The 9,236-nt window shown below is 34.9% G+C and overlaps 1 long non-coding RNA gene across 1 annotated transcript; it reads right to left on the bottom strand.

Moving 5' to 3' along the window:
• Positions 1 to 5,384: 5,384 nt before the first annotated feature.
• LOC130415977 (uncharacterized) lies at positions 5,385 to 8,115 on the bottom strand. Its single transcript, XR_008906001.1, has 3 exons — positions 8,058 to 8,115; positions 7,188 to 7,234; positions 5,385 to 5,733 (listed from the first exon to the last, which is right to left on the bottom strand). It is a non-coding gene; the product is annotated as an uncharacterized LOC130415977 (long non-coding RNA).
• Between the last annotated feature and the right edge of the window lie 1,121 nt (positions 8,116 to 9,236).

The following is a 9,236-nucleotide window of genomic DNA, read 5'->3' as shown; positions in this document are numbered from 1 at the left end:
TGGATCTATTGACAGAAATGCACTATTATATCTATAACTATGTCTTCAGAGGTGTATAGACTTTACATAATGAAGCGTTATGTTTTTATTAACTTTAGCTACCTTGAGTTTACCTTGAGTTTACAAGCTTACACCGCAGGTCCCCTTCCATTCCACATGTTGTTTCTACACTACCCCTACTGGACAAACTGCTCTACAGTGCGCGTTTCATAAATATGTTATCTCCTTCGGCAAAGAATCCACCCGCCATAGCACTTCGAAAAGGAGGTGAATGAGCCATTGGTTGCAGTTTGCAACCTCACCACTAGATGCCGCAAAACATCCACATTGCACCCTTAAAGAGGCTTGCTAAAAATGGCACAAAACACATGTGCAAAGTTTATGAAGGCAAGCCCTAGGAGAGTGACGACAAAATATTATCATAAGAAAGGATCAACAATTATTAATAAAAGACAAACTTGTGGTCAATGTATATGTTTTATTTCCTGTGAGACTTTATTTGTTTTATTTTCCTGTAAGCTTTGTGCATTTTATGTTTTTTAATGCTGTAGTTTATTATAAATACATATTCCATAATAAGTTTAATTAACGGTTGCTTTTGGTGACAGGTAAACAGTTTAAATTAAAGCAGGTCGAGCAGTTCATTCATGAGTGTTAATCTCTCATAATCTGGAGTGTTGAGTTCACTCTTCACTGCTGTGCTGCTACGTCACTACACTGCACAACAGTGACTCAACAGCCAATCCGAATCCTCCACCCACCTATGTCCTGCGCTCATGGAGGTTATCCGTCACTAACCCTGCCCAGAGGGGACATCTTCATCGGGATGTTCTCTCTCTTTGCCCAGGCATAAAGCTCCACACGTAGTAAACACCTTATACATCACAGCAGGTAGAAGGCAGACCGCCACTGTCTAAATCTTATTTCAGTGTTGTTTAAACCATAACGCACAATTAAATCAGTCATCTGTACACTTCAAACTGGAGCTATTTACATAAAGCAAGCATGCACATTTAGCATTGATGGGGCTGATCGCCAGCTGTGTTCATTAGATTGTTTATATCATAAACATCCCTCCAAACCTGTGTGAATAAAGTTATCCAGCTTCTTAAGCTCATTAGCACTGTCTGGATGTCACAGAAGCATGCGTTTTAAGAGCACTTATTTTGACCCCTACAAGCTTGACTGATCTGCTTAGTGAAAATAGAGACTACTGTAAGTGTGAGTGCGTGCATACGTGCATCTTTGTAGATCTGAATACTTGTAAGGACCAAATCTTTGAAAATGTCTGAAACATGTCTGACCAACTTGCAAGGACATTTATCAAGCAAATCATGTTTTAGTTGAAATCAGATAATGTCAACATGCATGATAGGTTTGAAGTTAGGGGAAAGAAAATAACACTGACCTGTTGTGAAAACAATGTCTATGGTGTCCTTACTAGACGACATATCAAAATATCATTAGCTGACTATAAAAATAATAGTCAATGGAAAGTCCTTGTACTGAATGCCTGTGTGTGTGTCTTTTAGCTAAATATGCATTCTTTCAAAATCAGCCCTTACATCTGTCTGTCCACTTGAAGTTCAAACTCTTTGTGGTTCACAGGACATTTATCATTCGAGCAAGCATAGAGTAAATGCAGATATGCTCACACCAAAATAGAACAAGGCTCATACAAATTCTGCCTTGTCTCTTGTGTGTTGTTGGATGTAATGCTTAACAACACCCAGAGCTGTGCTAAAGAGAGCGTAAACTTGCTCTGTAGTGCTGACAGGTCAGATCCCATAAGAGGATCTGTAATGAGAGGGAAACACCCTTATGTGTCTCTATGAAAAGGATTACTCTGCTACTTGATGCTGATTGGTCGACAGTTATTTTGACAACGAATATCAGCTTTTACCAAGATATTTTTGCGCAGTTGAAAAGTTTTGGGTTGCTTGCAGGGTCTACATTTTCTCATATTCTCAAAAATTGTACAATATAAATAATTACATTCTAATTAATTTGGCAGATGAAATATCATTGTGCCAACAAAATAATTTAGTTGATTAGAGAACAATTTTTTTATGTATTTGAATGGGACAACTGACTCAATAATGAATAAAACAGCCAATAAGAATCCAGAAAAGATGGTGACTCATTCAATATTGTTTAAATAATATTCAGGGCGATGCCCCAAGAAGATGGTTATTAAAATAACAAGAGCATATTTTGTCATAAAATGACTAAGATATCCTAAATGTTTTGTGTTGTTGAATAGAAATGTTTGCACTATAAAAACTGTAAATAATTTTGCTGACAACATTTTTTGAAGTCGCCATGCATGAAAAGGTTGCTGTGGTTAAATTTTGACTAGAGGTCAGTTGCTGTAACGTAATAATTTAGAACATTGATTAGTTGAAGAAATGTGAAAACATAAATGGGGTCATATGGCGCGAATATGTGTTTTCGGTGTCTTTGGTGTGTTCTAAGTTGCCTATGCATGTATTAGACATGTAAAATTGCATAAATTAAAGTGAAATATTCATTTTAGCTGTGACCCCTATAAAATTGTTTGAAATTACTTGTAGAGACTTTGTTAATGTACTTTGTGGTTGTATTTTTATGCAAAAAAAGTGTAGTATTTTAATTGTAATTTCTATTCTGGGGCTATCTAATTTTATATGTTGATGGAATAAAAAATGTGAAGAAAGTGGCTTGTTGACTACAAATGCTGTCTAAAATGGAGTGATTCAACTGGTTAAAACATTTTAAGATCAATTGTGTTGGCTGAGAGCAGATGTGTAGTCTTTGCACAGGTGCACCGTGGCCCACTGACCTTTGTAACCCGGAGGAAACGTTTGACGACAATAAGAGAGTCTGTTGGATATTTGAATGGAAAACCATTCATACTGGAAAAACAAAGACCAGCGTATTTGCAAGCCTGTACAAACAGATACAGCACAGGTCTGCCGTCACATTGTTAGAAACTGGTCACTAGCACAAGCAATGGGATTTCACACATGGCAACAATGACAAGCAAAGCTCCTTAAATCTTCATGGGATTTAGATTGTTTTCTGTGCTCCCGGTGCATGAAGGCATCTTGTCAGCTTATCCTTTAACACGAGTCATGTATTTTGGGTAGAAAGGAGAGATCAGAAGGGCAAATGAAAACTGTGAGTGTGTCCATGTTATACAGTATAAGGTCTCAGGTCTGTCTCGCCGGTCTAAACAACTTGCTGTGCTAATCCAAAAAAAGAACAGATCACTGGGTTTGACAACGTTTATGAGGGTTGTGGCATATTATCCTGAAAAGAAAAAAATAGATATCGTCATCATCATTTTTACAGAAATTTACTGTAATTTTTTACAGATTTTTCTCATGTAAAGCCTAAAAAAATGACTTCAAATTTGCAAGAAAAACAGGCAGACTATGGAATTTTGTGTGAAAAAAGGTTCTTGTTCTGTTATTGTGGTTATGCCAGATGTGTTTGGTTTTTCACAGGATTTTTTTACAGTCTAGCTAACATGGTACAGAAAAAGACCAGAAATTTACAAGAAAAACTGGGGAAGGTTTAAATTTGAAAAACTGTTATTTCACTGAATATATTTTTTTCAGTGCAGGTAGAATAAATGTCCATGAGAAAAAACATTATAGCCTACATTTTGATTCGTTTTTTGCATACATACTGCATGTGAAATAATATTCATGCCAAAAACGTTCAAGGTTCTGGCTATGTGAAACTACACAGCAAATTAAGAGCCGACGGCTGGCTGAGTCATGTTCTAATACCCAGCTAACAATTTTACGTTATAAAAACGTTCCTGTAACGTTTCAATTAAGTTTTAAAAACGTTTATGTTCTAACGTTCTTAGAACGTTCAAAACGTCCAGTTTTTTAGACGTTGTATTAACGTTATTGTTTGGTTCTAAGAACGTTATTCAAAACGTTTTTAGAACGGTTCCATTTGTTGTTATATTAATGTTCTAAGAACGTTTTTAAAAACGTTATAAAAACATTCCATTTGCCATTATAACAATGTTCTAAGAACGTTTTTAAAACGTTCCATTTGCCATTATATGAATGTTCTAAGAACGTTTTCCTAACGTTCACATTAAGTTTTAAAAACGTTTATGTTCTAACGTTCTTAGAACGTTCAAAACGTCCAGTTTTTTAGACGTTGTATTAACGTTATTGTTTGGTTATAAGAACGTTATTCAAAACGTTTTTAGAACGGTTCCATTTGTTGTTATATTAATGTTCTAAGAACGTTTTTAAGAACGTTATAAAAACATTCCATTTGCCATTATAACAATGTTCTAAGAACGTTTTTAAAACGTTCACATTAAGTTTTAAAAACGTTTATGTTTTAACGTTCTAAGAACGTTCAAAACGTCCAGTTTTTTAGACGTTGTATTAACGTTATTGTTTGGTTATAAGAACGTGATTCAAAACGTTTTTAGAACGGTTCCACTTGTTGTTATGTTAATGTTCTAAAAACGTTTTTAAAAACGTTATAAAAACATTCCATTTGCCATTATAACAATGTTCTAAGAACGCTTTCCTAACGTTCACATTAAGTTTTAAAAACGTTAATGTTTTAACGTTCTAAGAACGTTCAAAACGTCCAGTTTTTTAGACGTTGTATTAACGTTATTGTTTGGTTATAAGAACGTTATTCTAAACGTTTTTAGAACGGTTCCATTTGTTGTTATATTAATGTTCTAAGAACGTTTTTAAACACGTTATAAAAACATTCCATTTGCCATTATAAAAACGTTCTAAGAACGTTCCATTTTCCATTATAGTAATGTTCCAAGAACGTTTTTTAAAATGTTATTAAAACGTTCCATTTGCCATTATATTAATATTTTAAGAACGTTTTCCTACAGTTCACAGTTAATTATAAAAACAATATGTTTAAACATTCTTGGAACGTTCAAAACTACCAGTTTTAAAACATTGTATTAACGTTATTGTTTGGTTGTAAGAACGTTATTCAAACGTTCCATTTGCAATCATATTAATGTTCTAAGAACGTTTTCCTACAGTTCACAGTTAATTATAAAAACAATATGTTTAAACATTCTTGGAACGTTCAAAACCACCAGTTTTAAAACATTGTATTAACGTTATTGTTTGGTTATAAGAAAGTTATTAAAATCTTTTAAGAACGTTCCAGTCTCTTGTTATAAAAATGTTCTAAGAACGTTATATAAAACATTAGGAAACTAAAAATACTATTCCGGTTCTTTGTAGCAACAGCAAACAATACATTGTATGGGTCAAATGTATAGATACTATGGATACAAAATCAATGACATGTACAAAGAATCAATTAAATGTATACTTTATATTTTAGTTAAATTCAGTTTATAATATAATTAACTTGCAGATCAAACAGTATTTCCAGTTCACATCAATATAAAACATGAAAAACAATCAAAACAAAACAAAATCAAGAACTTTAAGATTTTTAAATGGATTGAAATTATTCAAAATATTTAGAACATTCATAAAAAAAGGTAGACATGGCAATATTTTTTCATGAAAACAGCTTAAACACTTAAATCTAAAACATAGACAAAAAATAATAAAAAAAAATATTTAAAGATGCAGAGAAATATTTTAAGATGCAGAGATGTATTATACATGACAAAAGTTTTTAAGGATGTCACTGTGACTCCATGTCAGCTTCAATCAACGGGACATCTTAGTGGACCTAAGCTTCAGATAATGTCGGGAGATACTGGAACGACAAAAAGACAACAGTATTGTAAGTGGAAGTTCACCCACAAATCAATTTTGTGTGATTTTTTACTCACCCAGATGACGTTAAACAGGTTTAGAGAACTTCCGGCTTCTTTGGAGCACAAATGAAGATATTTAGGTGACATCAGAGAGACCTCCAGGCCTCCTCATAGACATCATGGTGTCAGTTTTGGCCAAAGTCCAGCAAAGTACTAAATACATGGTGAAATTGGTCCACCCGTGCATAGTGGCTCAGTTGAATTTTTTGAAGCGACAAGAATGCTTTATGTTTGAAAAACAAACCAAACTACCGTTTTGTGTCAGTGTCTGACGAATGTCAGTGTATGCCAGGCGTTCACAAGAGCACTTCTTCTGCATGAAGAAACACAGAGTTGCGCTTCCGTGTTATGAGTAAGAATGCCCAATAGGGGCAATCCCCATGCGTTGTTCGGCACACAAACCTAATACGCATGCGTCAATATGCTCTCATCCAAGAAGAAGAAGATGAAGAAGTGCTCTTGTGAATACACTGAAAAGACAGAGGAGAATATATTGATTAAATCTGTATTTTGGTGTGTTGTTCGCACATAAAGCATTCTCATCGCTTCAAAAAATTTCAACTGAGCCACAATGCACGGGTGGACCAATTTGATGATGTCTGTAGTACTTTTCTGGACCTTAGCAAAACTGACACCATGATGTCTATGAGGAGGCCTGGAAATTTCTCGGATGTCACCTAAATATCTTTATTTGTAGTCCAAAGATGCCGGAAGTTGTATAAACATGTTTAACGTCATGTGGGTGAGTAAAAAAAAAAAAAATCACACAAAGTATAATTTTGGGTGAACTTCTCCTTTAAGTGAGGTGAGATTTAGTATAAAATAACTGGAACACTGTAGTTGCTCATGCAGAAGATCTTATAAAAAAGCGATTTTTTTTTTTTATTGTTTAAGTATTATGAACTAATGATTAGTCAGAGTTATGGACAGGTGTTCCTTTAAGTTAGTATTTGAAGAGTATGCTCCAAAATGAGATAACAATAATTCCAAAATAAAGTTATGTTTAAAAAAATGTATTGTTCATTCCAATTGAGTGATATCAATCAAACTGCAGTTTGTTTGTTTTGATTTAAGACATACTAACTCAAAAAATACAGCTAACTAACACAATGAAACATAATAAAAAAACATGATTTTTGAAAATTGAAAACCAAACTCTTCATTTGTATTTACAACTAATATTCAAACACTGAGCATTACTGCATCAATATAGTCTTGCTATTGTATCGTTAAAAATATTATTTATTGACAAGAGTTTCAATTTTCTACCTTGCGCAAAATAATATTTTAAAGACATTTTTAACATGGCAAATATTGAAAATAATTGAATTTAAATATAAAAAATAATTTAAATAAATAAAAAAACTAAAAGGGGGGAACAAAATGGTCATACCCAGTCCCGGTCAGACTCCATGAGGGATATATTTTGTAAAATTGCCACTGTTAAAGAAATGAGAAAAAACAGACAAATTAATTAATCTGAAAATAAAACAAGCCTGATGCGTTAGAGTGAAAAATATTCTGATAATTTGACAGTTGGTTTGATAACTTTATCTGAAACGGTGGCAGAGTTAAATTAATTTAAGTACATCATATTAAACATAAAAACATGGATTCAGTACCGTATATGAAAACATAATACGCGCAAATGCCTAAATGTCTAATGAATATCAAACGTCAAACTAACTTTAACGCTTTGGGTAAAATTGCGCGTCTTGTTCATCCGGTCATCTAATCTTAGCCCAGTGAAGCCAACGTCGCTACTGGAGATCCGCGCTAGCAGAGTTTAACTCGATCCAACCCTTATCAAACACAAGTCTTGCTATCTGGGTTAATAACGTTAATCCCGAATACACAGATGAGCTTTTTATGGTGTGTTATATTAAGGTTGGAGCTATAAACTCTAACGCGGCCCTCCAGGACCGACGATGCTCTTAGCCGATTTGGTTTGAATATCAAGAAAGTGGTCCAACGAAAAACATTTCGATAAATCAAAAGAGTGAACTAAATGTTCGGGAAAACATCGCCTTAGCAAAAACATTTATCAACGACATTCGACTGTATTCCTTAGTTGTAAATAACGTTAGCCTATAGCTATAGCTAACAGCTCTGTGAATAACGGCCGCAGTTTTCGAGATAATTCAATCCTACGGTTAACCCAATCATAACCTCACTAAAACAATAGTAACTGCTGCAAAACTAAGATTATCAACATTGTTATTAATGTATTTTTCATAGAATCAGCAAAGGTCTCTATGCTTACCTGGAAGTCGAAGTAGCTCTGAAGTCGTCCGTCCGTTAGTCCCGCTGTTTGAAAACGCACGTGGTGTGCTCTCTTAAACCACGCCCATACTATCACGGTCATCAGCATCGTTAATCCTTGAAAGTTTTTCATATGTATTTATATTTTTTAAATTAATGTACATTTATAAGATTATATTTGGTATTATACTGCCTTTGTATCAAATTACAAGAAAAAAAACTAGTTAATGCTAATGTGGGGGTGTTTCTTATGCAGCTTCTGTAAACTTGATTTCATTCTCTCTGCTGACTGCATTCAGTTCTATATTTTTTCCTATTTTGTGGCTATTTTTGGCTATTTGAGCAAATGGGAATGGAAAAAAAAAATTTGTGGTACTCTCCCATTCACTTCAACTTCCGCTGCTGAGAAATGTTGTGGAGTTTGAATAAGTAGTTTTGAGAATTGTATTTCGGATCAGAAATATGAGCAAAAATGAGCGAAAAAAATCTCCTGACAGATTCGCGTAATAGGACTAGTTGGTATAATCGCATTACAGCACAGTTGAATTTCCCAATAAGACATTTCCCATGCCTTATACAGAGGGAAGCAGTCAAGAATATGAATAGAGGAAAGGATGTCTGAGATTGCACTGGTTCGTCAGGTAGCCATCCTCTGTGTCTGGTCATAAATGATTATAATACATAGCATACTTACCTTTCCTTGTCATTATCAGAGAGACATCTCATGAGTTGTGTGTCCCAATTTCATCACAATACCATGCCTTTTGGTGAGGTGCTGCTGATAGTGCCCTTTGTATGGTTCCCATCAATGCGACACATCGTCAGTTGTGCACCTCAGCCTCATTGGGTGTTTCAGCCCTTTATCACAAGACACCCTCAGCCAAGGTAGGCCCACCACAGATTAATCAGACCTGGGTGTGTTGCGCATTGTTACAAGGTCATCTGGCAGAAGCAGTGTGCAGCTATCACAGCAGCTCAAAGGCACCACAGTCGTTTCCTGGCGGCCCTGAGAAATCGAACCGGCAATCTTCTAGTCACGATTCCGACTCTCTAACCATTAGGCCAAGACTACCCAAACCGTTAATGCGCGCTCAGTCCCCCACAGTCCTGTATGGCATACCATTACAACACATTACCAAAATGAACGCAACCAAATACACCAAACCATTGGCTAAGGCTG

Source organism: Triplophysa dalaica, chromosome 25 (assembly GCF_015846415.1).
Source record: "Triplophysa dalaica isolate WHDGS20190420 chromosome 25, ASM1584641v1, whole genome shotgun sequence".
NCBI lineage: Eukaryota > Metazoa > Chordata > Actinopteri > Cypriniformes > Nemacheilidae > Triplophysa > Triplophysa dalaica.
Note: the sequence above shows the minus strand (reverse complement) of the source record. Positions and strands in the feature narration are given on the sequence as shown.